At 39.9% G+C, this 27,057-nt stretch overlaps 1 protein-coding gene across 1 annotated transcript in view; it reads right to left on the minus strand.

The window, feature by feature from the left end:
* Positions 1–1,111: 1,111 nt before the first annotated feature.
* IRS1 (insulin receptor substrate 1) overlaps positions 1,112–27,057 on the minus strand; it is a 68,468-nt gene continuing 42,522 nt past the window's right edge. Inside the window, exon 2 of the mRNA XM_003309496.6 lies at positions 1,112–5,935. The gene's annotated coding sequence lies outside the window, so the exon portion shown is untranslated. The remainder of the gene's footprint in view (positions 5,936–27,057) is intronic.

Below are 27,057 nucleotides of genomic sequence, written 5' to 3' on the forward strand. Positions count from 1 at the left end.
GAAATCAGTATTTCCCAAACTTACCAAGCAGAAGAGTCACCTGCTTAAAGATACACATTCCCAGACCACTCCAGGGAATCAGGATTTCTAATAGCAGCTCTAGTAATCAGACAAGTTTGGGTAACTCTTTCCAGCACTGGTTCTTAGCACTCACCACTTGCTAGAATCTGCTGGGGAGCATGAAAAACAGCAGCAACAACAATTATAACAGATGTCCAGGCCCCATCTCCGACCAATTTAATCAGTATGCATCTCCTAAGTTGGCCTGGCCATGGATGTGTTTTCTAAAGCCACTCAGATCATGCTAATATGCAGCCAGGCCTGAGAAACACCAACTGCTTTGCCTCGGTACTCAGTGTCATTGGAACTAGCAGGACTGGCCTCTTCTGGGAGCTGGTTAGAAGTGCAGGATCTCAGGCCTGGCCCCAGGCCCTGAGATGACGATCTGCTTTTTTTTTTTTCTGAGATGGAGTCTCACTCTTTCACCCAGGCTGGAGTGCAGTGGCGCTATCTGGGCTCACTGTAACCTCTGCCTCCCAGGTTCAAGCAATTCTCTGCCTCAGCCTCCCGAGTAGCTGGGATTACAGGTGCCTGCCACCACGCCTGGCTAATTTTTTTGTATTTTTAGTAGAGAGAGGGTTTCACCATCTTGGCTAGGCTGGTCTTGAACTCCTGACCTCATGATCCACCCGCCTCAGCCTCCCAAAGTTCTGGGATTACAGGCGTGAGCCACCTGTACCCGGCTGAACAAATTCTTTAAGAGATCTGTGTGCACACTAAAGATTCAAGTATGCATATCAAGGGAACAAAAACCTTTCCACCAAGAGGATGGATTTTTGCTCCCCTCTCCCCTCTACCTTTGCCAGCACCACCATCAAAAGCAGCTTAAAACCTTGACTGAGGTCTTTTTCTTTATACACTTAGCCATTGAAAGCCAACTGAAGAGTGATAGGGTAAGGCCCACCTATCTGTTCCAAAATCATTTAGGAAAGCATGTTAAAAGCATACACTGCTCTTACCCAATCAAATGTCCCCGCAAAATTTAATTGGCAGTTTGTTTCATGTCCAGCAATCAAAGACATTAAGGACCACTAACATTTACATCCATGAATTCATTTAGACAGTTTTCTTTAATTGATGATGAAGACACTACAATTCTAAGTACCAGACAGAATCAGGAAAAAAAAATTGAAAATAAGCATAACACTATAAAGAAAACTTGGAAAAGTGAAACACTTCTAAATAAAAAATATATACCTGGCCTGGCACCCATTACATATATACATAATACATGTTATAAACATATATACAGTAAATGTTTTGGTAGCAATACAGACCATGCATTGGTCTTTGTGTACACAGATGAAGTAGCACCGGGGCAGCACCACCATCTTAAGATGATAAACCAAACTGCACATACATTAAATGAAAATACATATATGTTTAATTTGGCCCACCCTGTAGCCAAGAGGTGTAAGGAAAGTACTTTGCAAGAAAAAATTGTTTTGGGAACTACATTCTTAAGCCAATGGTGAAGTTCTAAAAAGAAAAAGAAAAAAAAACCCCTACAAATGTCTATGCAAATATGGACAAGTTTTCCTGTTTACTGAATTTGTCCTATCCTATGGCATACTGGTTAACAGCATAAGCAAAGAGAGATTTAAATGCCAAGTGAATGGCAGAAGTCTAAAACACCAGATCTTTCGGTGTATACGTCACAAATGGCAAGTCATTGACAAACTAGGAAAGAAAGCTAACTCTCCACCTAAGCCATGTGTTTTCTAGTCATATTAGCTAATTATAAGCTCTTTATTCATAATTAATTCCTCGAGTAGGGTTAAGTACCTCCAATATCATTCCACCTCCTCCCTGCCCCTAATGTGATGCTCTGTTTACAAGTAGTGGGAGACACACAACAGGCTACATATTCTCTACCCATACTTAGGAGACAGACTTACAGAACTACGGAAGGACCACAGAGATCTTCTGTGGCGCTGCCTCAGAAAGGACCCACGGCCCCAGTGTTTATCCTCGGTGTTCTACTCACTATGAGGCTGCTTTTGTTCTCCATAACTGAGCTCACAGTCTAGAGGTCTTTTAGTCTTGGCAAGGTCATATTTCCTCACATTCCTAGAAGAGCATGCTTCTTCCTCTCAAGTTTCTCACAAGCCTATACATCTATATATATATATATATACACACACACACACATATGTGTATCTATATATGTGTGTATATATATCTATATGTGTATATATATCTATATATGTGTATATATCTATATGTGTATATATTCATCTATATACACACACACACATGTCACATATATATACACACACACACAAAGACACACACATGTCACATATATATATACACACACACATATATATACACACACACATACACACATATACAGCATTACCTCCAACTAACATTCATCATTCATGGCATCCTAGGAACATTAACTCCCCTGTCAAGTCATTGCAAAGAAGAAATTTCATATTGGCTTCCACCCATTCTTCTTCCCATTCCTACCAAAAGGGTCCCGTCTCTCCCCGTCAAGGTCTTAATTCACAGTGTCTGGATTCAGGGCCTCCTTGTGTGATGGACTAACCTACAGAGTGCTCTGCAAAAGCAGCATGAGACCAAATATGGGGTCATTGTCACCAGCAGTTGGAAGACTGCACATGGATACTATTTGTCATGGCTCTCGTTGTCAGTGGATGGTGAAACCCTTTCCCCCCTTTTTTTTAACCACCTGCAGTAAATAAAAATAAAGTTTCCGACTTTGTGGTATATTGCATTCAAGATGCAAGATTGAATAAAACAGGGCTTCAGTATTGTAAAATACTGTTTCTTACCATACAGAAAAATTGTTTCTTAATACTTCAAATGTCTCAAATTTAAATGATAGCTAGAAGACAAAAGCCAGGGAAAGAAAGGTTAAAAATCTCTACTTCTGGCTAGATGACTTTTAGTAGATCCATTTTTGCAGTCACTGGATTAGTCAAGAGAGTCCTTGACCTTTGAAAGTCAGCAAGAAATAGCCACAAATGTAACATCAGTACTGATTTCTCATTATTGACTCAGGTGGTTGATCATTAATGGATTCTCTTCACTTCTAGCTGGTTCTAGGGCCATTCTTTTGCCCAGAATGAAGATATCATCAAAGTCATGAAACATATTTGTTCTTTTCACAAAAGAGGATTTTAAAACTCTGCCTAAGTCTCTAAGGAAGAACGCTGTGAGAGGTTGGTGTCATCAAGAAAAACCCACTAACTTCTAGGTTAACCAGAGGCCACTAGAAGCCTCAATAATGAAAGCCCTTGGCTGGCCTACAAATGCTTTGAAATGGATAAAAGCCAACTCTCCTCAATGGGAACTGAACACAAGGACTCAGCAGCTGACGTTGCTCAAAGGAAACCCTTCGTGTCACCAGAGTATGAACTTTTGGTTTGAGTACCAGCAACTTCCAGTTTTAAATCGGTAGTTTGATGCCACCATCAAAACCAGCTCAGGCACCACTAGAAGCAGCTTAAATAAGAATTTCTACCTTTATGCTATTCGACTCACAAAGTCAGAGAAATAGAAACCAAGAGATAGATTTTTCCAGTCTGTTCATTTCTGCTCTCATTCAAAACATGTTGATAATTCCACATGTAGAGGTATCTCGGTAACACATATTCAAAGTGTAGGTTCCTTGAGAAATAATAACCAGCTTTACAGGAAAATGGTTGGGAGTGACTTTGTTCATTGATTTCTCTTTAACTATTTCAGTCCTCAAAGGAAAAGAGCAGGGCAGCTTGCTCTCTTCTTCCACTAGCAAGAGTATGAATCAGAATGCTTGAAAATATGAAAAGTTAGTTTGACTAAGAAAGTCTTTTTTACAAAAGAGTAAAAAACAACTTTCATATCAGATTTTCAAAATGCGTAGTGCTCTCTACTAATAGGAAATGATGTAATTCTGCAAGTTCCTTGAAAACAATGGATTCTTATGACTCTAGACCCTATTTATCTTAGAAATTGATGAGCATGCAAATGATTAAAATCTGCAACAACGAACACCGCACAACAGTCTGTGAGGTACATGCCATCTGGCTGAATGAACAGTAACACGGGCCTCAGCAGTGTGAGGGGTTCCATTTATCTCCGCTCCCTTTTGAGTAGAGCTGGGGTCCCCAAACAGTTCATCAGGAGGCAGCAGCCACTACAATGCCCTCCAACCCTGGCCCCTACCTTGTAGTCCCCACTCCCACCCAGGGAGCTTAGGCGTTCAGAGAAATAAAATGTTGCTCCTTCCAATAGTAGGGATGCGAATTTCTGATAGAGAGATAGAGGCTCCCACAGACTCAGAGGGAGCCTGATATTTGCATTAATTCATTTAACCTTTAGGAGGTTTCCTGGGAAAAAGATTTAAAAATCTGTCGGCAATATCTTTAAATGCATTCATTGCCATTTGTTTTTCACGTGGAAAAAATTCCAAGACGTGTATACTTTCCAAACAAGAAAAGAATTAACATTTTCACTGCTGGCTAGGTGTTTCAGTAGCAGGTCATTAAGCTTTTCTGTGCTCTCTGTACACTGTGTTTTGTTAACTAATCACTGATAGGCCAGCACCCACCAAGGCAAATGGGCCAATTACATTCAGTTAAATAATGTAACACTGGAAGTTCTCAAAAAATATGAGATAAGGTAAGGGTCTTAGGGAAGGTGACACATAGCCCTGGTCATAATGAAAAACACTTACTGGAATTTTAATTTCTGGTTAGCAACAGCTCACTTGTCTTATCGTCTTTCTCAAGACAATGCAGGAAATGAAATATATCATAATGTGTGCACAGAAAAAAATGGTAGGAATAGAGCGGGAAACTTACAGAAGTGGTGGGGGGAGGGGACAGAAGAAAAGATCAACAGTATCTAGTTTATTATGAATAGAAAGACATTTCCAGAATTTACAAACGCCCACATTGTTCATTCCAAAGAGAGCTTTTGATTTGAAGGAATCACCCATCTCCTTCTGTTTACAATATATGCAATGGAAGACTTTAATTTCCTCTTCTTATAATTTTGCTTCCATTCAATTACCAATTTTAAGCTGACATTTGAAAACACCCAGCCAAATATATCCTTCTTCAGTTTAATTAACATAGCCTATTGTCTTACAGGAAAAAATACAAAATTAAGATTAATTCTTATAAGGAACTCAGCTCAACATCAGGTTTATATGACAAGAGATAGTATCAGCAAATATAACTATACAATTGAGAACCATCTATGGCACTATGATTCTTATATTATGTTTTCTGAATTACAATCTTAAAACAAGGATCATACCCTATTCTACTCTTTTAAGCCTTGTTTTAAGCATTTGCTCCACTCTTTACAACAGAACATTGTATACCTCCATCCCACATCCAAAAAAAAGATGTGCTGTAAGAAAAGTTACATTTTCATTTAAAAAATTACACATATAAATCAAAACCTATGTTAAATATTTAATACTCTCTCCACCCAACGTGAACAGTTTTGTATGAAATAATTTACAATGATGCTTTGTCGTACACAGTTTCAGCAGCAGATGAAATGTATCTTGAAAATGCATTGAGAGTAAACCCATTCTCTCATGACACGGTGGTGGGCACATCAGCTCACTGTGGCCAGCTAAGTCCTTAAGGTTGAAGATGAAGTTTATGCAGACTCATTATTCTGGTGTCACAGTGCATTTTTTTTTTTTTTTTTGCTTGGCACAATATAGAACGTGCAGTTCAGTCAATGAAATCCTGAGGATTGGATAAAGTAAACAAACTGAAATGGATGCATCGTACCATCTACTGATGAGGAAGATATGAGGTCCTAGTTGTGAATCATGAAATATTTAGAGGCTGGGTACCCATGAGTTAGAAGAGGATTTGCTGAGGTCATTTAGGTCTTCATTCTGAAAAGAAAAAGGAAAGAATTCAGCACCACAGGTGTCTCAAACTGCACAATCACTACTTTAGAACCTTTCTTTTACAAGAGGCAGCGTCACATAAACTGAAGTTACAGGCACAAATAGTACTGTCCACCTAAATATGATCAACAAAGTGTATTTAGCTTTTTATTTATTTCAAAATGCAAGAGTCTAAAGAAATCACTAACCAAAAGTCGTCAATGTGGAATCTGTAAACAAATCAACATGATCTGGATGTTTCAGAGGTTTAGCAAAGGAAAAATAGAAAATTCTTTGGTGTTGTGATTGAAGCAAAAACATACATCATTAGTTGCTATGTAAAATGACCATCCGACATGAGCGGGTTGTAGTCAGGCTGTGTTCTATCTCCTTCTGGTTGAAAGTCAGCTGCAGATTTTAGAATTTGAAGTTGCAGAGCTTCACATGACAAAATCGGAAATCAATTTTTAATGTGCACAAACATTGTTTGACATGAGAATTTTAGATGCAAAGGGAGACCCAAGCAAAACGGACCTACTTAATCATTAAATAAGAAAACAAAAAGATTCAGATTTACATCTAATAGAAATAAGTTATTTAGGCAGAAGCACAGCATTTCTTCTTTGCAAGTCAAGAAGGTAAATTTTAAAGGGTCACTATCCATGATTCCCCTTCAGAGTGAAGACTCTTTTTTTTTAACTTTTTTTATTATTATACTTTAAGTTTTAGGGTACACGTGCACATTGTGCAGGTTAGTTACATACATATACATGTGCCATGCTGGTGTGCTGCACCCACTAACTCCTCATCTAGCATTAGGTATATCTCCCAGTGTTATCCCTCCCCCCTCCCCCCACCCCACAACAGTCTCCAGAGTGTGATGTTCCCCTTCCTGTGTCCATGTGATCTCATTGTTCAATTCCCACCTATGAGTGAGAATATGCGGTGTTTGGTTTTTTGTTCTTGCGATAGTTTACTGAGAATGATGATTTCCAATTTCATCCATGTCCCTAAAAAGGACATGAACTCATCATTTTTTATGGCTGCATAGTATTCCATGGTATATATGTGCCACATTTTCTTAATCCAGTCTATCATTGTTGGACATTTGGGTTGGTTCCTTTTCAACCTCATAAAGCATCTTTTACTCAAGTATTACACTACCTAGTCTTTTACAGGTCCTTGTTTTTCATGCGTTCAAAACTTATCTATAAATATCAGTATCTACAGAGTGCATCAAAGGGTATTTAGCAGAGAGTAGATCAGAAATACTTGTTGAATGAGTACGTGGTTGCACTAAATACTAGGAAGTGTAGAGAGTTGGATTCTGTTGGAAGCCCTGCCTTCTAGTAATTCTAGAAAGGAAGGCAAGTTCTGTTCATAAATACATGGCATGTGAAGTAGACATCAGTACATGCCAACATACATGCATGGGGGCAATAGCTCTAGACACATGGAGGATGGAAAGAATCCTCCCAGCTAGGGGTGTAAGGGGAGCATCTCACTGACACACCTGGCTTGGTTTTGGAAGAAAAAGAATAATGTGGGGATGTGGAAACTGGGATTGTGTCTATGTTGCTTTGGTGTTACAGTCCCAGAAGATAACACAAGGCTTGCCACATGGTAGTACTTAATAAATAGGAGTTAAATAAATGAAAAGGAAAAGGACACTTCCCATTGAGAACATATGACAAAGTCCTACAGGGTGAGATGGTAGCCATGAGCAGGCTCAAGTAGAGGATGTGGCTTCACTGGACCCCAAGATATCTAAGGAGGGATAGAAGGAATTAAGTCTACAAATGTAGGTTGAGGTAGATGGTAAAGAACCTTGAATGACAAGCTAAGAGGGCTTTATCTAATTATAGAGACAACAAGGACATGCTACATTGACATAAGGTCAAGATGTAGCAGTAATAACGCACATCACCTACAAGGATAGTGACAGCTTCCAAAATACACGCAACGTAAGTGTGGACCAATATATTAGGGTGGTACAAAAGCAATTGCGGTTTTTGCCATAAAATAAATTGCAAAAACCACAATTACTTTTGGACCAACCTCATATCTTTTTCCCTCTGTCTCCTCTTGAAGGGAATGATCATGGCTGGCATCAGTCTTCATTCATTACGCAATGGTTTTCTGATAAGTCAAAGTTTACCAAATGATGACTCTAGTTTTAGGAGATTTCTATTTATTTTTAAATATTAACTCTGCCTCTAAAAGACAGGTAAACAAACTGTATTTTTAACTCACTAATGAAGACTTGGCATGACGATCCCAATATAAAAACAAACAAAAAAGGAAGCATTCCAAGTTTGCCCCTTTAATTGCCAGAGAAACAGGATTTACTCTGTGTGTCTACAATTGTGGTGTCCACAAATGAAAAGAAAGCCCATCCCTTCACAAGCCATTGGTATGCTAGGAAACTCCCCACAACAAGCTCCAGATCTCTTATTTACTGTCAAGATTCTCCTGAATGCATATAGGAATGTTCCCACCAGAATTTCTAGATTAGCGCTTAACAGAGCTTCACAGCTCTGGGCCTCTAATTAGGCAGGAAGGCCACACTTTATTAAAGGACTTGTGACAAACAAACAAACTGCCCAACATAAAATGGGGGAGAAAGCAAAGGGCATATGGTATGTTTTTCATTTCATATCTGGCTCTTCTCCAGAAGGGGTGGGTAAACAGCTTAGTACAGGAACACACTGTACCCTCTTTTATCATCACATGTACCAACCTGCACGGATGCATAAGGACAGAGACCCAGGGCCCTGTGAGGAGAGGGAAAAACAGGTGGCTTCACTGGGTGCTGAAATCTATTGCTTTGGGCCACTTGGAAATGATCTCTGTCATTATCCACAAGTATGTTCAAAGAGCAGGGAATAAAAGGATGTATCAAGTGCATTGACACCTTCCTTCCAAAGTCTTACTTAGCACACTACTTTTCAAAGCCCCTTATCTTAAGTCCTGATCAACACTTGTCTCAAAAGGGAAAGTCTGAAGTTCACATCTGTTTGTCTTTGTACAGGGTGTGTGTATCTGTGTAGGCACATAAAGTTTAGCTACCAAATAATGACATGGACATCCTTCAGTGAGAACTGTCCTTCACAACAGCCAACTCGGGGGCTGCATACTTATTCCAGTCATGCAGCCATTGTTTGCAGCATTTTTGGAATGCCTGCTCAGCCTTGGGCATATTCTTTTGAATAGTCTCTATAGCAGCCAGTCTTAGCCCTCTGAGGACACGTTTGATCTTTGGAGACAGCCAAAAAGCTTTGAGAGCCAAATATGGTGAATAATGGGACTGATTAAGCTGGGTAATTGTTCCCAGCGAGGTATTATCTAAAGCCAAAGAGTTCCGAAACCGAAGTTTCAAAATTAGAGTTGTGTATAACACTTGCTCTGATGAGTTTGTTGGAAAGGAAGTCTCCTCACTTTAGAGACAGACCTCAACATATGCTTAATGAGACTAAAGTTCATCTGTCTGTATCTCCCTAGCTCCACATACTCACAATCAAGCAAGGCTGAACTTGAATAAAGCAACTCACTCAAAAAAGGCAAACATTTGCGTAACTTAATATATTTTTTAAAAAAGAAAAAAGCAATGCCCATACTAGGGTCTTGCAGTCAGTCATTCAATGCAATAAGCATAAATACAATGATAAAGACTGGAATAAGCAGGGGAAAAGCCCGCATAGGCATACATATGTTTAATACACTTTATATATACACCACTTCAATTGACTGAAGGGAGACAATTGACAGACCAGAGGTAGCAAATATTGCTACAAAGTTTTACAAATGCAAAAATTCATTTGTAACAGGCAGAAACTGGAAACAAAAAAGCAAAACATTTCCTTAAGAGAAGACACTGTGCAAATATCAAGTGGTGATGTTCCTACAATGCATTCTGTCTGGTTACATCATTGGGGAATAACTTCTGAAGGCAGAAATACAATGCACCTGTCACGAGATTTAGTAGCAGGAAATTACATTTTGACAAAATTTCATCACCACATCAGTATCTACTATGTCCTTCTGCGTGTATATTCTTGTAAGATAAAACCCACCTAATCCTGTTGCCAGTAATGAAAAATGTAATTTTTAAAGCATTATCAAATAAGTCAACACTTGAGCAATGCTACTTGAGACCTATGGATTATTGCATTATTGCATCTAGTAGGAATTTACATCTTCTGGGTTCTACCCACTTAAACTATGCCTACAATAGCTGAAAAACAAATAAAGACTGCTTCCTTTTACATTGTCTCAGCTTACTGATCGTTTTTACTGGGAAAGCAGCTGGAAACAGCACAAGAGTGTGAGTATGATGGAAAGATCTGTACATTCAGCAATGCATTCTTGGTCAGAACAATTGACAAATGTTTTTATCCTGTATTTATATGTTTTGAAACTTCTTGCCAATATGTTAGATCAAGGGCAATATAGTAATAAAAATCTAGTTGGGGCATTGCTAGTCGTTTCTACTTTTACTAGGGAAATAAGAGTAAAATATTTTAAGTTGCTTGGCCACTGTCACATACTAAATTGTTAGAAAGTAACTCTTCCTTATCCAACTGTGCTTTAAAAAAATGACCGTAGTGATGACTTTTTTTCAATAGAGGTCATTGTTTGAAATCTTATATTGTAGATGGAACTAGAAAATTAATATAAATTAATTTCCTCCACTTAAAGAAATGAATCAAAACAGCATATTTCTCTTTCAGTTAACATAAACAGCTGTGTGCTTTTTTTTTTTAAAAAAAAGTATCTTGAATATAATACAGAAAATGTATAAAATACAGGAAGATGTAAAGAAGGAATAAACATGACTTATATTCCCCATCACCAGAAAAACCACTACTCAGCTGTGGTTGTAATTTCACAATCTACTTAAAGGATTTGAACTTTTAAAATGCTGCATTTAATGTCCCCCCAAAAAGTCTAAGTAGGAAAGGAAAATACTGTTTTAATCATACTTAGATCTTTCCCATTCTTAAAAATCCATGATGAGAAAAATTTTTGAAATGTTACCCAACTTTTTAAAGCGTCCTGGTATTCCATCCCTTTCCCATCATCCCAACGCATTGTATAATATGGGGAGAGTAGGAATTTGAAAGTAGGAAAATCTTCTGGCTCCCTGGCTTTAGTTTCCAAAAGCCTCAGTATTTAAAGGAAAGGCACAGGTAAAATATTTGGAAGAGCCAGGAGAACAGAAGGATTCCTCTCAGGTTAGTAAAGATTCCCTTCATGAGAGCAGAGGGGTCAGTGGGTAGCTCTGTACTTTGCAAGATTCTGACAATGATGCCTATAACCTCTCTCTATTCTGTCTTCCCACGTCTGTTGATTTCTTATTTCACACAATTACATTAAACTGCATACCCCTCTCTCCTACCACAATTCTTCAGTTACCTCACTGCTGATACACTTAATTTACAGTACCACTAACTGGAAGCAAATCATGTCTTCTAGAATGCTTATTAATAAAGCACCTTACAACACACACATTCAGCATACCTGAATCTGGCAAATGAGCCCAGTAAACACACACACACACACACACACACACACACACATAACACACACACACACATATTATCATCAGTCTCAAATACCTTTATAGTTCTGGTAATAGATGGGTGTTGTTCATTAAAATTCATACCTCAATAAAATCCCACTATAAAATCTCAGATGAATAAAAATGACCACTGACCTATGGATAGACTGTGAAACACTTATTAAAGGAAGTTCCCAGCTTAAAGCCTTGGTTCTAGCATTTGAGTTAGTAGCACAGAAGGAGGAAGCTGCATTCTCCTGGTCCAGCGCTATTAACTATGGTCATATTGCTGATACAAAAAGAAGAGCTAAATCCAGAGAGCCTCTAAAGTCTGGGACATGGGATAATCTCCCCGTTCTTTACAAGGGACAGCTGGGAAGTATGGGGGCAAGCTGAAGCTTGGAAAAGGAGAAAACTAACCAGTGAATTCTCAATTCTCAATTCTAAGGCCTTCAGATCATAATCACACACATCAAGTGAAGATTGAGCTAAAGTTAGAGGTAAGACCAACATGTTTGCTACTTGGATGTTGAAAGGAGAAAGCCATTTTAGCTAAAGAAAGGAAACCAACTTCTTTTAAAACAGGCCAGGATTGAGCTGGAAAGAACTTGGTTTTGTGGTCTCAAATGGCAAAGGGTAAGCCAACCAGCCAAGCCAGTGCTTTAATGGAGCTGCTTAAATAGCACTTTTGCCTGGTGCAAGTCACATGGGAGAGGGCTGGTGAAAATAACAAGGTTGCTGGCCAGATCTTCCAGTGCGCAGGGTTGCCAAGGAAGAAAATTCAGGGAGAGTTGCCAACATGTGAGAGGCCATCTCGCTCCAGTTCCCCTTTTGTCCCAGTGAAAGAGCTTCTGGCAGGGCTGGTGACTTCAGGAGACCACCAATGAAGAAAGGCACACGCATTATGAAAAAAAAAAAAAAAAGAAGAAGAAGACCGAAAGGCGACCGTCAAGCCTGTCAGCTCTGGCAGAGGCTACTGGGCTGAATTCTGTCAGTCTCGTGAATTTCTCCTTCCCCAGCTACCAAAGGCAGAAGGAGATTCTAGAAACTTTTCAGGATGGTTAGGAATTTGTGGAGAAGACAGACCAAAACAACATTTAGTTCTCAGTAATTAAAAGTATTCTGTCAGTGATATATTAAGGAAATCTGAATAAATATTAACACATCTTTTAAGCCAAAGAATATCCACTGCTGTTATTTCCCATTCTTTTTATTAACAGGAAACATGCTGATAAAGAAAATGAGGTCAAGACCATAATAGCTCCTCCCCTCAAATGCAAATCAAAATGTTTCCAATCTCCCTTTTACCGATACTATAGTTTGTCCTATGTACATGACAGATTCAAGGTAAAAGGACTTAGGAAAAAAAAACAAAAAAAAGTCCCTCTTCATTTCAAGTCAGACCACACGTACTCTCAGGCAGGAAGATTTAATTTTTTTTTTTTTTTTTTTTTTTTTTTTTTCTGGAGACAGTCTTACTCTGTCACCCAGGCAGGAGTGCAGTGGTGCCATTTCGGCTCACTGCAACCTGCCCCTCCTGGGTTCAAGCAATTCTCCTGCTTCAGCCTCCCAAGTAGCTGGGATTACAGGTGCACACCACCACACTTGGCTAATTTTTGTATCTTTAGCAAAGACGAGGTTTCACCATGTTGGCCAGGCTGGTCTCAAACTCCCTACCTCAGATGATCCACCCGCCTCAGCCTCTCAAAGTGCTGGGATTACAGGTGTGGGCCACCGTGCTCAGCCAGGAAGCTTTAACTTTAACAGAGCTCAACCAAAATAAACCTGTTACGAAAAGACATGAAGGTAATATGACAGAATATTCCCTACTAAGTGAGAATGTCATACGAATGTCTTTCTTCTGCTTTCATGGGCACTATTTCTGTAGCATCCTTTCCCTCACAGAAATTACATTTCAGTTCTGAGGTTTCTATTGTAATTTCGCATCACTTTTGGGTTTGGGGTTTTGTTTGTAATGGTCAGATTACAGGATACAGGTTTTATAGGTCTGGCTTTGATACAAACCAGTAGACTTGCATTACAATCAGAACTTCATTTAGTGTATGGATGGTGAAAATTGTGTGCAAAACTGTTTCTATAATTAGACAAAAGGGAATCAGGCAGAGCCTATTTTCACTGCCTTTGCTTTTTTTGTTAAAAACTAATAGATTTCTCATTCTTTGCCCTCTCCCTGGAGTCAAATTGCTTCAAGAAAGCAAGCGTCTGATTTTACATTTGAGTAACTGTCTGATTACCCAATTGTTTCTCAAGCATCATCAGTTTTTCCATAATAGCCCAGGAATCAGGCACCGAACAAGCATTTGCATAGACATCCCTGGTCTGCAGTGGACTGAGGTAAGAATCATTAACACCACTGACATCACTTTTGGCAGCTGGAGAAGTGGGAAAACCTGTGTTTAATCTATTTCCTACTCACCGCAAGTTTTAGCTAGAGTCCCCGATAATATGGGTTGTGGTTCACTTTATGGAAGAACTTGGTCATGTAAGAAAAATCTACTGAATTGAACAAGCATCTTCCAAAACAACCATGAGGTACCTCAGCTGTGGAGCCATGATCTTCCCATAGGTTTTTCTGATCCTTAAACAGGCCTAACAGAGGACAATGCCACTCCCAATAGTTTCTAATAGGGGCAAGCTCAACCTCAGTAGAAGATTTGCCCTACAACATACATCTAAGGCAGGGGTCCTCAATTCCCAGGCTGTGGACCAGTAGAGATCCATGGCCTGTTAGGAACCGGGCTCCACAGCAAGAGGTGAATGGTGGATGAGCATAAGCACCTGAACTCGGCTTCCTGTCAGATCAGCAGCGGCATTAGATTCTCACAGGAGTGTGAAACCTATCATGAACCGTGTATGCAAGGGATCTATGTTGCACATGCTCTTTACGAGAAAATAATGCCTGATGAAACCATTCATCCCCTCACCCCCAGCCATGGAAAAATTGTCTTCCATGAAACCTGTCACTGGTGCCAAAAAGGTTGGAGATCCTTGATCTAAGGAACGTCTCCAGGAAGCCATCATCTTACAGAAGCAAAAAAGGTTTAGCCTTTGTTTTCCTTTCTGCATTGAGGAGAATATCGGGGGAAAACGTTGAGAAGAATTTGATCTGGGATTCTTTGAAGCGAACTGTTCTTTAAAAAAAAAAAACAAAGTGGTCTAACTATTGAAGAAACAATCCCTCTCTGAAACCAGCTGAAACTGATTATAATACAAGTATATGGCAGCATATTTCAAATGTATTTGACCCACAGTTCTCATTTGCTTTACCTGAAGAATATCTGTTATGGAAATGCAAGTCATAAAGATTTCTGGGCTATGATAGTAATTCTTCAACAAAAGTCAATGTAAAAGGAGCAAGGAAAAGTATACCATTCATCTTAGATTTCAGAAGGCCATACACAGGCAGGAACCATATTAATTAGCTCATGTTAAAGAGGAAGCTATTAACTGTTGCTTACAGTAAAGTAATAATGCAATAAATGTGTGTTTCCCTTGAGTTGCCTCTTTCTGAGTGACAAGTGAGTAACCTGTATGCGATTTTGAATTAAAAAATGTACTTTAGGGAATTCAACCCCAAAAAAGGTTATTTTCAGAATGAAGATGGAGCTATTACATGGCTGTCATGCTTTTTAAAGACTGATAATTTTGTTTAAGTCAAAACTTATTTCTGAATTAAAATTTGAAAGGAAACTAAGACAAGTTCCATTATCCCATCTCTCAATGTTCTTTTCTCTGTGATTTCAGGCAAGTTGCTCACCCTCCAAAATCCCGTATGTTTTCATCTGTAACACAGGAGAGCATTGCCCATTTCACAGGGTTCTCGTTGAGATTAAATGAGATAATACACGACATTTTCTTATCATTGTGCCTGACACATAATAAGCCCTCAATCATTAGCTCTTAGTGTAACTACTGTTATGAAGAACTAGAAACCCTTGGATCCCACATCTTTTCCTGATACCTGAAAACACACCAGCCAAAAACACTGTGGTGGAACTAGCAAGCAAGGATGAATCCACCAACCAAATGCCAGGCAAGGACTGAATCAGAAGCCAAAACGAGGATGCATCTTGCGAAGAGAGGACAAAGTTATTTCAGAAAGGAGGAAGGGGAAAATGCCAGAACAAAAAGAAAAAGTAAAAGTAGCAGTAGTAGTAAGGCTAAAGATATGATATGTAATACAACGTTATACAAGGACGTCTACCTACACAGGAAAGAGTACAAATTCAATATTGAGACAGTAGCATTCACGTACAAAGGGGAAGATCTCAAATGAATGCTATCTACAGAAACATCAGAAAGGCCACTTTCATTGCTTGAAAAAAATCAGAAGCTTGAAGCCCCCCACTCTTTCTAAATCTGCTAATGAAAGACTTCTAATACTACTGAAAGTATTTACAAAGAAATCACATGAATATGCTTAAATGGGTGTTCAGTGAGATTCTTATGCATTATTTCTAGGTTCTAAAGCATGTTTATGATTGTTGGGGGTGGGGGCAGGGAATTGGGTGGCTTTTGTTTCCAAATTCTTTTCCCCAATCTCTCATCTGAAGGAACTGAACAGGAGTGTGATCTAGCCAGTCAATGCTGCTTGAGTAACTTGATGAAAAACTGAAATTGCTGCCAGATGCACATCTAATCGTTGGCAGCTGGAAGAGGAGGGAGGGAAATCTCAGAAAGATAATCTAAAATAATTGATAATGCATCCACTGCTTGCAGCTCTAAGGTCACTGAGGCAGGTAATGGTGCAAATTTCTAACTGACTGCCTTGTGTAAAGAGGCAAAATTTTTCCAGTTGACAATGAGGGGTCGACCTTTCACCTACTGACCCCAAAGCTCCTGCTCTTTTGCTTTCATCTTTCAAGTCTTACTTCCACTTTGTTCCTGGCCCTCTCTATTTTCTCCATTATCTGACATTTCAGCCTCTTTCTTTTTAATGTGGAAAAAGCCACTTGCTTAAAAGTTCCCTAACAGCATTCTTTTTTTTTTTTTGAGACAGAGTCTTGCTCTGTCACCCAGGCTGGACTGCAGTGGCTTGATCTCAGCTTACTGCAACTTCTGCCTCCCAGGTTGGAGCGATTCTCCTGCCTCAGCCTCCCAAGTAGCTGGGACTACAGGCCCGCACCACCACGCCTGGCTAATTTTTGTACTTTTAGTAGAGACGGGGTTTCACCATGTTGGGTAGGTTGGTCTCGAACTCCTGACCTCAGGTGATCCACCTGCCTCTGCCTCCCAAAGTGCTGGGATTGCAGGTGTGAGCCATCATGCCCAGCCCCTAACAGCATTCTTAAACGAAACTGCATATCACATTATTGCAGGGTTGAGCTGCCTGTCTGGCTGAGCTAAAAGCACCCCTTGGACAGTTGTGCCCCATTCTTAATAAACAGGTAGTGACAACTTTTAGCTAAGGAACCGTCATTAAGAAATATTTATAGTGACTGTTATGGACTGAAACATGTCTTTCCTTGCAATTTATTTGTTGAGATCCTAACCCTCAACATGATGGTATTAGGAGGTGGTGCCTTTGGCAGGTAATTAAGTCATGAGGGTGGAGCCCTCATGAGTGGGATAAGTGCTCTTATGATGAAATATGAGAGCTTGCTTTCTGCTCTCTACCACAGGAGGCTACAATGAGGAGACGGCCATCGTAAACCAGGAAGAGGGCACACCAAACCAGGGTCTGTGGTGCCTCGTTCTTGGACTTACCCACCTCCAGAACTGTGAGAAATAAATGTGTGTTGTTTAAGCCACCATCAGCTCAATATTGTAATAACAGCCCGAACTAAGACAGAGACTCTGAGGGGACTACAGTCCCAAGGGAAATAAATGGGGTCACCTTCAGACCCATGGAAGGGCCAGACAGAAGCCATCCATCTGGCCTTTGGCAGAAACACGCTCATGAGGCTCAACCAATTTCTCTTTGCAGACACCCTCTAGTCTCCAAGCATTTCACTAAATCTCTAGGGTAATGGTTCTCAATTTGTGTGGGTGAAAAAATTTGCCCCACAGGGGACATCTGGCAATGTCTGCAGATATTTCTGGTTGTCACAACCAGGATAGGGGTTGAGGAGGAGAGATGCTACTGGCTTCTAATGGGTAAGGGCCTGGAATACTACTAGACACCTTACAACACAGTGGACAGTCTACTGCAACAAATTAACAGTTTAATAAAATGGAGAAAATACATGGTTTCACAATCATTTGCAAAGCTCAGGGAGATAATGAGATAAGGCTGCAGTGAACAAGGAGACACATTACGTACGCAACCCATTCATCAGGCTCATTGCCCTCAAATCTCTGAGTCAAAAAAAAAAAAAAAAAAAATCCTCAAGGGCCGGGCATGGTGGCTCACATCTGTAATACCAGCACTTTGAGAGGCCAAGGAAGGCAGATCACATGAGGCCTCAGGAGTTCAAGACCAGCTTGGCCAAATGATGAAACCCCATATCTACTAAAAATACAAAAATTTGTCAGGCATGGTGGTGCACATCTGTAATCCCAGCTACTCACGAGGCTGAGGCACAAGAATCACTTGAACCCATGAGGTGGAGGTTGCAGCAAGCTGAGATCTAGCCACTGAACTCCAGCCTGGGAAACAGAGCGAGACTCTGTCTCAAAAAAAAAAAAAAAAACTAAACCAAAATGTTAAATATTAGATTCCTTCTGTTCCAGAATTAGTAGACTTTAAAAAATAAATTCACTTTAAAAAATAAATCCACTAAATTTATTCTCTAAGAGGCTATTCCTAAATCAGAACACTGTTTCATAGAGGTTTTCTCTACTTTATAAGATAAATATCCACACCTCGGAAGATAATTTATGATCAAAAAACAAACAAACAAAACAAAACAAAACCCAGTAGTCAAATGCAAGACTGAGATACAAATCATAGTTGCTGTTTCTGTGTTTAAAATGTCTTCTCAGGAAGACACTTTTAGGTCTGCTTTCCCAAAACTTAATATTGACAAAAAACAGCAAAGGGGGGATGCTCAGGGACATATATCATCATCCGTGAGTACACAGGGTTCCAGATTCTAAAAATTAGACAATGAACAGAACAAGTTGATTTCCAGGTGGTTAAATACCAGGGTTTTCAGATTGAACCCTGAGGCAGTGGTAAGAAGAACAGATCCTCCTTAAATATAGCAACAGGAGCTGCTGCAGGTCCCAGAGTACACCAAGAAAACAACAGCTTCTATTCTTTCTAGACCATAGCCTGAGACGCTGACAAAACGCTTTCAAAATAAAAGGGAGCCACACAATTTCACCTTACTATCAAACATCAACAGGCTATAATTAACACTTAATTAACAGCATTATGGTGAAATCTGCTTATTCTCCTCAAAAACTGCCTGAAGCTTTTTTTCCCCATAAAATTATTATATGTCACAAGTGGGCCATGGCCTACCTGTTCATTTGGTTTCTCCACGCTTTCCTTCTGTAACAATGTAAGCAAGAGTTGTGGCCAGGCAAATGTCCTTGGAAAGCCTTACCCTTTAGAGATAGTTTTCTTTCTTCCTGAATTCTCTTCACTCCCAACCATCAGCAATACTCACCAGGGCCCCTAAACACAGCCACTGACTTGCCCCACATCATTTCTTCTGGGATTCTCTTTGTGGGAATTTCCAGTAGAAACAAAGACCTTCCCAGGGACTCTTGAGCAGAGGTGGGAGGATTGCTAAGTCCTTGCTAATTTCCCACCTCTCTAATGCATAGTTAGAAAAAGTCAATAGGAAGTTGACTTGAGAACCATTTGCCATAAGTCAATAAGCTGGGACCCTTCCCCATGGTGGTCTCCTCCGTCTGCCTTCAACCATTTAGTGTTTTTCTTGCACTTTTTCCAGAGATAGATCCAAGATATAAAATGAAAACTGAACAAAAATTCAACTTAGTCCATTTTTCCCACCTGAGAGTTCTATGAAAGTGGGAAGGAAGATGGTCCGATGACTATCCGAAAGATGCACCTGGATGAGTTATTCCAGAGTTTGTTTTAACTGCAGTATTCTCATTTCTACAGGTGGCATCTACCACATGACCAAGTCACCATATAAAAAGCTCATGAATTAATATGGACAGAGCCATCAAAAAGTCCCAGGCCTGGTATTATGAGGGTTTCCTTGATTGTGTGGTATTGTTGACTTAGAATCATTAAATGAGTGGCTGAGAGTCGTGGCTCATGCCTGTAATCTCAGCACTTTGGGAGGCCGAGGTGGGTGGATCACCTGAGGTCAGGAGTTCAAGACCAGCCTGACCAATATGGTGAAATCTTGTCTCTACTAAAAATACAAAATTAGCTGGGTGTGGTGGCACATGCCTGTAATCCCAGCTACTTGGGAGGCTGAGGCAGGAGAATCACTTGAACCCAGGAGGCGGAGGTTGCAGTGAGCCAAGGTCACACCATTGCACTCCAGCCTGGGCAACAAGAGCGAAACTCCGTCTCAAAAAAAAAAAAAAAAAAAAAAAAAGAATCATTAAATGTGTTGTCTGAGTTCATGCAACTGGTTAGTAGTAGCACTAGGGTGAGACTAAGGGTTCTCCTCACTCCCAAATCAGTAAAATCTTAATAGCATAACTATTTAGAGAAACAGAAAGATCCTAACAAAAGACAGAAGACAAGGTGATATTCAACATAAGGGCCAAAGAAGATTCTTAGCAGCCAAATCACTAAATTAAAAAATGGGGACTTCCACAGGTGAGGGGGGTAAACATACAGCAGTAAAAAAGACCCAAAAATGTCTTCAGTGACTACAAATGTATTGTAAAGGAAGAATACATATCAAATTTAGTTCGAAATGTTTTAAAATCATGGGTATTAGATTAATAAGAAGTTGAGGTACATAAATACTTGCTAAAATATTTCCACTATACTTGGTAATATCCTAGTCATCAATATAGGACCTTGTCTAGCTTTAGTGTCCACTGTTAAGCCATACTAAAGAAAAGCACGGAGAAAATATCCAGATTATAAGGATATAGAATAAAGTGGCACTTCTCTAACTTAAATGTGCTTAGGATCTCCTGGGGATTTTGTTAAAGTGCGGATTCTGCTTCATTGGGTTTGGGGTGGGGTCTAAGATTCTGCCTTTCTCACCAGCTTACAAGTGACCCCAGCGCTGTGGGTCTAAGGACCACACTCAGTGGCAAAGGAGTAAAGAACCAAAAAGGAAGGAGGAAACCTACTATTTAATTTCTATAAATGAATACTAAGAGGGCTTAGTTGAGGGCCAATAAGGAGGCTACACCACAAGCCATGTCTGCAGGGTGAATGGGCTTTGACTGCAGAAATAGTTTTGAATTAAAACATGAAGGAAATTTTCCAGGTGGGTAAGGTTCTAGAAGAGTTAACTAGAGAAGAATGAGAAACTTCTGCCGCCAGGGCTCTTGAACAATACAGATTTGGATGACTGCAAAGAGGACATTGGGGGAAAACTACAATAGTTAGAATTCCTTAAAAGACTCCACACGGGTTTTTTTTGTTTGTTTGTTTTTTGTTTTGTTTGTTTTTTGAGACACAGTCTCGCTCTGTCACCCAGGCTGGAGTGCAGTGGCGCAATCTCGGCTCACTGCAAGCTCCGCCTCCCGCGTTCCCGGCATTCTCCTGCCTCAGCCTCCCGAGTAGCTGGGACTACAGGCGCCTGCCATGACGCCCAGCTAATTTTTTGTATTTTTAGTAGAGACGGGGTTTCACCGTGTTAGCCAGGATGGTCTCGATCTCCTAACCTCGTGATCTGCCCGCCTCGGCCTCCCAAAGTGCTGGCATTACAGGCGTGAGCCACCGCGCCCGGCTGGGTATTTTTTTTAAACCCTGCTTAGTGTTCAGGCTAAGGAGAAAGGAAGGCCCAGTGACAGAGGCAGATGCACAGGGGAGGGAAGAGGGATCGAAGCTGTGACCCAGTACATTTCTATCTCTTTACAAAATGAATGCGGGTGACTCTGACACCTGAGAGGCTCAGTTAGGAGGAACTGAGGTAGGGCCACGTACGTTAGCTCAAAAGTGATAGAACCAAAAAGAAACAGGCATTTCCCAAACTCAGTGAAATACATCGCCCTGCCCTACAGCCATGTTTTACCAAATAAACCACAAGGCACAAATTTGAGACTAGTTCCCAACTCCACATCTTTATTACTTGAGAGGCCTGCAGGTATAAAAAGCCACAAAACTGCCAACTCAGATCTCATCCCAAATAAATGAGTAGAACTGATATAACAGGTAAATGACTATCATGGTCTATAACACCTTCAACTTTGAAATATCAAAAGTATTGATATTAAGACATGCTTGCTCCCATTTTCTGCTGAGTATTAATTTATCCTCAGAATCTTTCTTAAGAACAAGAAGGATTCCTCGTGCAGGTAGCTCATTCCCAGAACCGTAGATGCTTGCAGAGAAAGATCCCGAAGCAGCACATTTTCTAATATCAGGGGGAGCACAGAGGCATAATGACTCAAAGGTACCAAAATTTAGAAAAGACTAAAAAATAAAAAGAAAGGATGGTCTGTGTGTGCTGATAACTTCCACTGAGGCCAGCAGACAGTAGCAAACTGGTCCCCAATTCCTATAGGAAGGCAAACAGGCCCTGAATCAACAGCACACACTTCAGCTCTACTTATTAGGAAGTCAGCCACAGATTCGCTTTTCCAGTAAATAAAGTTTTATGGCAGTCAACAGGCCTTAATTATTACATGGCAATTTCATTCACCAGGCCTAACTCTGGTCTCTAACCCCAAGGTGCAGCTTTACCACTGATCTGCAAGCATAGGCTACTAAAGATTTTAGGAAATGATAGGAAATGATGAGGTGGCCAGAGATACTTCCCAAGAGCTAATTTCCAAACCACTGCTGGACAGTGCAATTCACATATCGTGTAATTCACACAGAGTTGTTTTCCTAACCAGCTGAGACAGAGTGAGAATACATTTTACCAAGGGATATGGGATACAATGAGAATGTAGTATGTAACCTTTAAAACGGTATCCAGTATGTAATCCTGCCTGTAAGGCACTCACTGCTGGACCCATGCGACCACTGGACAGCAGGAAGGCCCCAGCTCCACTTACTGGCGTGGGACCTCGGGCACTTGATCAGCCTCACTGAGCTGCGGTTTCACGGTAAAACAGTGATAAAATTACCTAACTCACTGTGCTGTTGTGAGGATTCAATGAGATGGTAACTGTAAAGCATGTGGCACAGATCCTAACAACTAACAAATTACAGGACCATCAATTCATTCTATCCAGTAGCAAGAAGCCACCAGAAACCAAAATGGCCCCGAGGGGGTGGCAAAAAGAAGAACTGAAAAGGGATGGAAGGGACTTGACACTGAAGCTCTGCCTCTTTGCAGTTTTATCTAAGTGTTTGCAGAGAAGAGAACCTCAAAAAATCATGCCATTAAAATCCAGACAATTACATTAATCGTGAGATATGACAGGCCTTCAATAAGGAATATTGCCAAATTACCACTGTTTTATCACTGGGTATAAAGGTACTTCCTGTCTTGCTTTAAACTTATAATTTTAATCACCGACTCATTATTTAAAATGGATTGCCCTTAACTAAAAGGGCAATTCAAAAGCACCCTAAAGTTTTGTAACCTGCATTATTACACTTCATTAGCTGAAAGGTAAAATTATGTCTAGGCAGAGTAGAATCATACCATATTCTAAATATGCCATGAAATGTAATTTTCTGAGACCGTGAATAAACTTACATTTGATTACAATCCTTTACTAAACTGTTGAAGAGGTTTCTTATCTCTAACTTTCTACCTGATCCATTACAGTGTTTTATATATAACTGTACTCAATTAATAAATGTCAATTAAAAAATGTGTATACCAAGAAAGGATCTATAAGAAAATCATAGGTACTCATAAATATAGTCTAAGGTCCATATGACATGATTAAGGGGAAGTAATTTCAGCCAAATCAAAGATAATGGACTCTGAAGTCTTTGTGACGAGATCCTCATAGTTGGCAGTGTTCTAAAGGGGTTTGCTAACTTTTTGAAAGTGTTATTTTCTTTTGATAATATATTGTTTAAAACTCAGCACTGATTGATTGATTGATTGATTAAGACAGGGTCTTGCTCTGTCACCCAGGCTGGAATGCAGTGGTGTGATCACTGCTCACTGCAGCCTAAACCTCCTGGGCTCAAACAATCCTCCCACCTCAGCCTCCTGAGTAGCTGGGACTACAAGCACATGCCACCATGCCTGCCTAATTATTTTTATTTTTTGTAGAGATGGGGTCTCAGCATGTTGGCTAGGCTGGTCTCAAACTCCTGGGCTCAAGTGATCCTCTTCCCAAAGCGCCAAGATTATAGGCACGAGCCACCACCCTTGGCCTCAGCCTATCTTTTAATGCCACAAATTAAATATCTCTACTAAGAAAATAAAGCAATTTTAATATTGATGACAATGGTTCTCAAATCACAATAGTATCCTCCTCCCTCCCAGTATATTTTAGTAAACCATTCCTGGAGTGAGGGTGGGATATGTAAACTAACCCAACCCACAAACACATACACAGTAATTTAGAATCTCCAAAAACAATATAGCCATCATTTGTTACACGTTAGGCACTACGTGAACAGCGTTAATATGCATTATTTCATTTCATTCCCGCCACGATCCCGAGACTGCATTATCATTCCTGTTTTAAACACAAGAAAACCGAGGTTTAGAAAAGATGAGTAAATAAATTCCTCAAGATCTCAAACTAGTAAAGGGGCAATTAGGATTCAAAATCCAGGCTATTAACCAAAAATTTATAGACAATGCTATAAAAAGCATGGGTGGAAGTACTGTCAAATCTTTCATCTAAATAGAGTCCACTGGAATATACAAAGTTATTTTTATAAAAGGAAACAGGGTAAGCTTTGTGTTTACAAAGGTAATGAGAAATTACATACTGGAATGCCATTCTGTTAAATCCAAACTAAATCAGCTAAAACAACATTTCACTTAATAGGCACTTGGATATCAGAAATACCTTCACTTCTAGAAAACAGCTTGCAAAAGAGATTGTCATTATAAAAGCACGTCTTTATCTCTTATTATATGTCCTCCTATAAAAACACTAAAATGAAATCTCATTTCCAGAAGAGTCTAGACAGTGGTAGACACAACAAACTGGGTGTGACTAATAGATTTTGACAAACACAAACAGCCAAAAGGTAAAGCGTGAGGCCTGACATTTATTGATCCCGTAAAATAGAAACCCTTTTAGCTCTCCTGCCACACTGCATGACCTGGTAGGCATGGGGATATTTTTATTCAACAGCTTTCCTTCGGTCCTTCCATCCTTTTTTAGAAAGCCAAAATAAAAACCAGAAAAGGCATACTTATAAAGTCATAAGCCATATGCTATAACAGGTAAATAAAAGTCCTTTGACATTAGAAGCCACGAAAGAACAGAAGATTAAAAAGTAAATCATAAACAGCTGCATCTCGCCTCCCAGTGTTTACATTCTTAGACATCCACTTTTTAAAAATATTCCCTCTGTAGATCAAAACATGCTGTACTTTGAGAAGGGGAAAACAATGACGTTAACGTTAAAATATTGTACAGTTTACATATAAACAGAGCTAAGTTTATGCACATCATTCTAGTTGGCAGCAACTCATCTGAATGGCTCAAACTGAGAGCTATAATTAAGTGTGTTAATTATCTGTCTACACAAAAATCTAAAATATATATGTTCCTTATTATAGAGCATAGAATACAACTGGTTTAACAAATCAAAATAATCCAAAAAGCTTTTTCAAGTTAAACTTGGGTGCTCTGAAGCTGGATGAAACTAGGTTCAATTATTGGGGGAAGTCTGTTTCTTCATCCCGTCCTTCCCCTCCCCACAACTTTGTATTCCTTTCCCTCAGTACCTTTTCTCTTTCAATTAGTGCCACCCACAAGTACTGCTCAGCTCATTACTGACACTCAGGCTTTAAAAACTAGGTGGCCCCATACCAAGAACCATTTTTAAAATTACTGCCTTCAAGCATTAAAATGCTAATCCAACAGAAAGCAAAGCTTAAGAGCATGGAGCTCCTCCTCCCAAAATCATACATGTATGTGGGAGAGAAGCACGGATGAGCCACATGTTTAAAATTCTAGTTTGTAACATATTCAAGAGATAAGCAGTTGGCAGAAAGCTTTCAAAACACAATGCCCATTCACAGACTTTATGCACTCACTTTCAGCCTTATAAAGGGAAATACTTCATTCTAAGAAGGATCTAAGTTTTAACATAATACAGGCCAACTTCCATCAGAAGCAGCAAATTAATATCAGTGGTAAGAAGGCTAGTAAGTTCAGGCAGATACGAGATTTAGGTGCCCTGAATTATCATTAAGAAAGCATTTATCTTATACCCGCATGTCTAAGGTACAAGCCAAGGTGAGTCACCAACTCATCTGACTGAGAAAGTTCTGTTACTAAAATCTGGTATCGCTGACCTCACTGAATCAAAACATATATGCTCCTTTGAAGGTGGTGAAACATCCCTAGTCAGTGAATCACCATCTCTCAAAAATCTCCAAGGATTATTGGTAAACATGAGCCCTGCCACTACAAGTCAAAGTCTTGATATCCAAAGAACTGGCTCTGGTGTTAATGCATGCCCAAGGTTTAATGAGGATGAAGAAAAGAAAAAAAACAAACTAACATATTTTCCCTTTAGAACACAAGTAGGACACATGGTTTTTTAAATCAGATGACTTATTGATCAATTATAATATGCTTATTGATGCAGAACAATAGCAACGTGACCTAAGGCTCAGGGATTCAATCCACAACTGGGATAGGTTATAAGGAAGAACAGAATTGTCTCCTTTAAAATACAATGGCTCTGGCTGGGCGCGGTGGCTCACGCCTGTAAGCCCAGAACTCTGGGAGGCCCAGGTGGGTGGATCACAAGGTCAAGATATAGAGACCATCCTGGCCAACATGATGAAACCCTGTCTCTACTAAAAATACAAAAATTACCTGGGCATGATGGCGTGCGCCTGTGGTCCCAGCTACTCGGGAGGCTGAGACAGGAGAATCACGTGAACCCAGGAGGTGGAGGTTGCAGTGAGCTGAAATCGCGCCACTGCACTCCAGCCTGGCGACAGAGTGAGACTCCGTCTAATAAATCAATAAATCAATAAATAAATAAATAAATAAATAAATAAATAAAATACAATGGCTGCTTTCCCTAACAGGCTGTATGTAGCCAAAGAGAGGCCTAACTGCTTATGTGCTTGCTTCCAATGACAAAGTGCGTGTGTAAGAAGCACAGATATACTTGACTGTTTATAAACTACTGCAATTAATGATTTATGACAACGACTGCAAGTCATACAACATCTGAGGGTACCTATAATACACTAAGCAAGAAGGTTTCACTACTAGAGGATGGTACGGTTTGAACTCTCCTGGAGCCCTGGTTCTGGGCATTCAGTAGGCCAGCAGTTCCTAAACATGTTCTACAGAACATGAGCTCCATGAGAAACAGTCTTGTGAGGCTGAGGCATGGTGGCTCACAACTGTGATCTTGGCACTTTGGGAG

The sequence above is a fragment of the Pan troglodytes genome, chromosome 13 (genome assembly GCF_028858775.2).
Source record: "Pan troglodytes isolate AG18354 chromosome 13, NHGRI_mPanTro3-v2.0_pri, whole genome shotgun sequence".
Lineage (NCBI taxonomy): Eukaryota > Metazoa > Chordata > Mammalia > Primates > Hominidae > Pan > Pan troglodytes.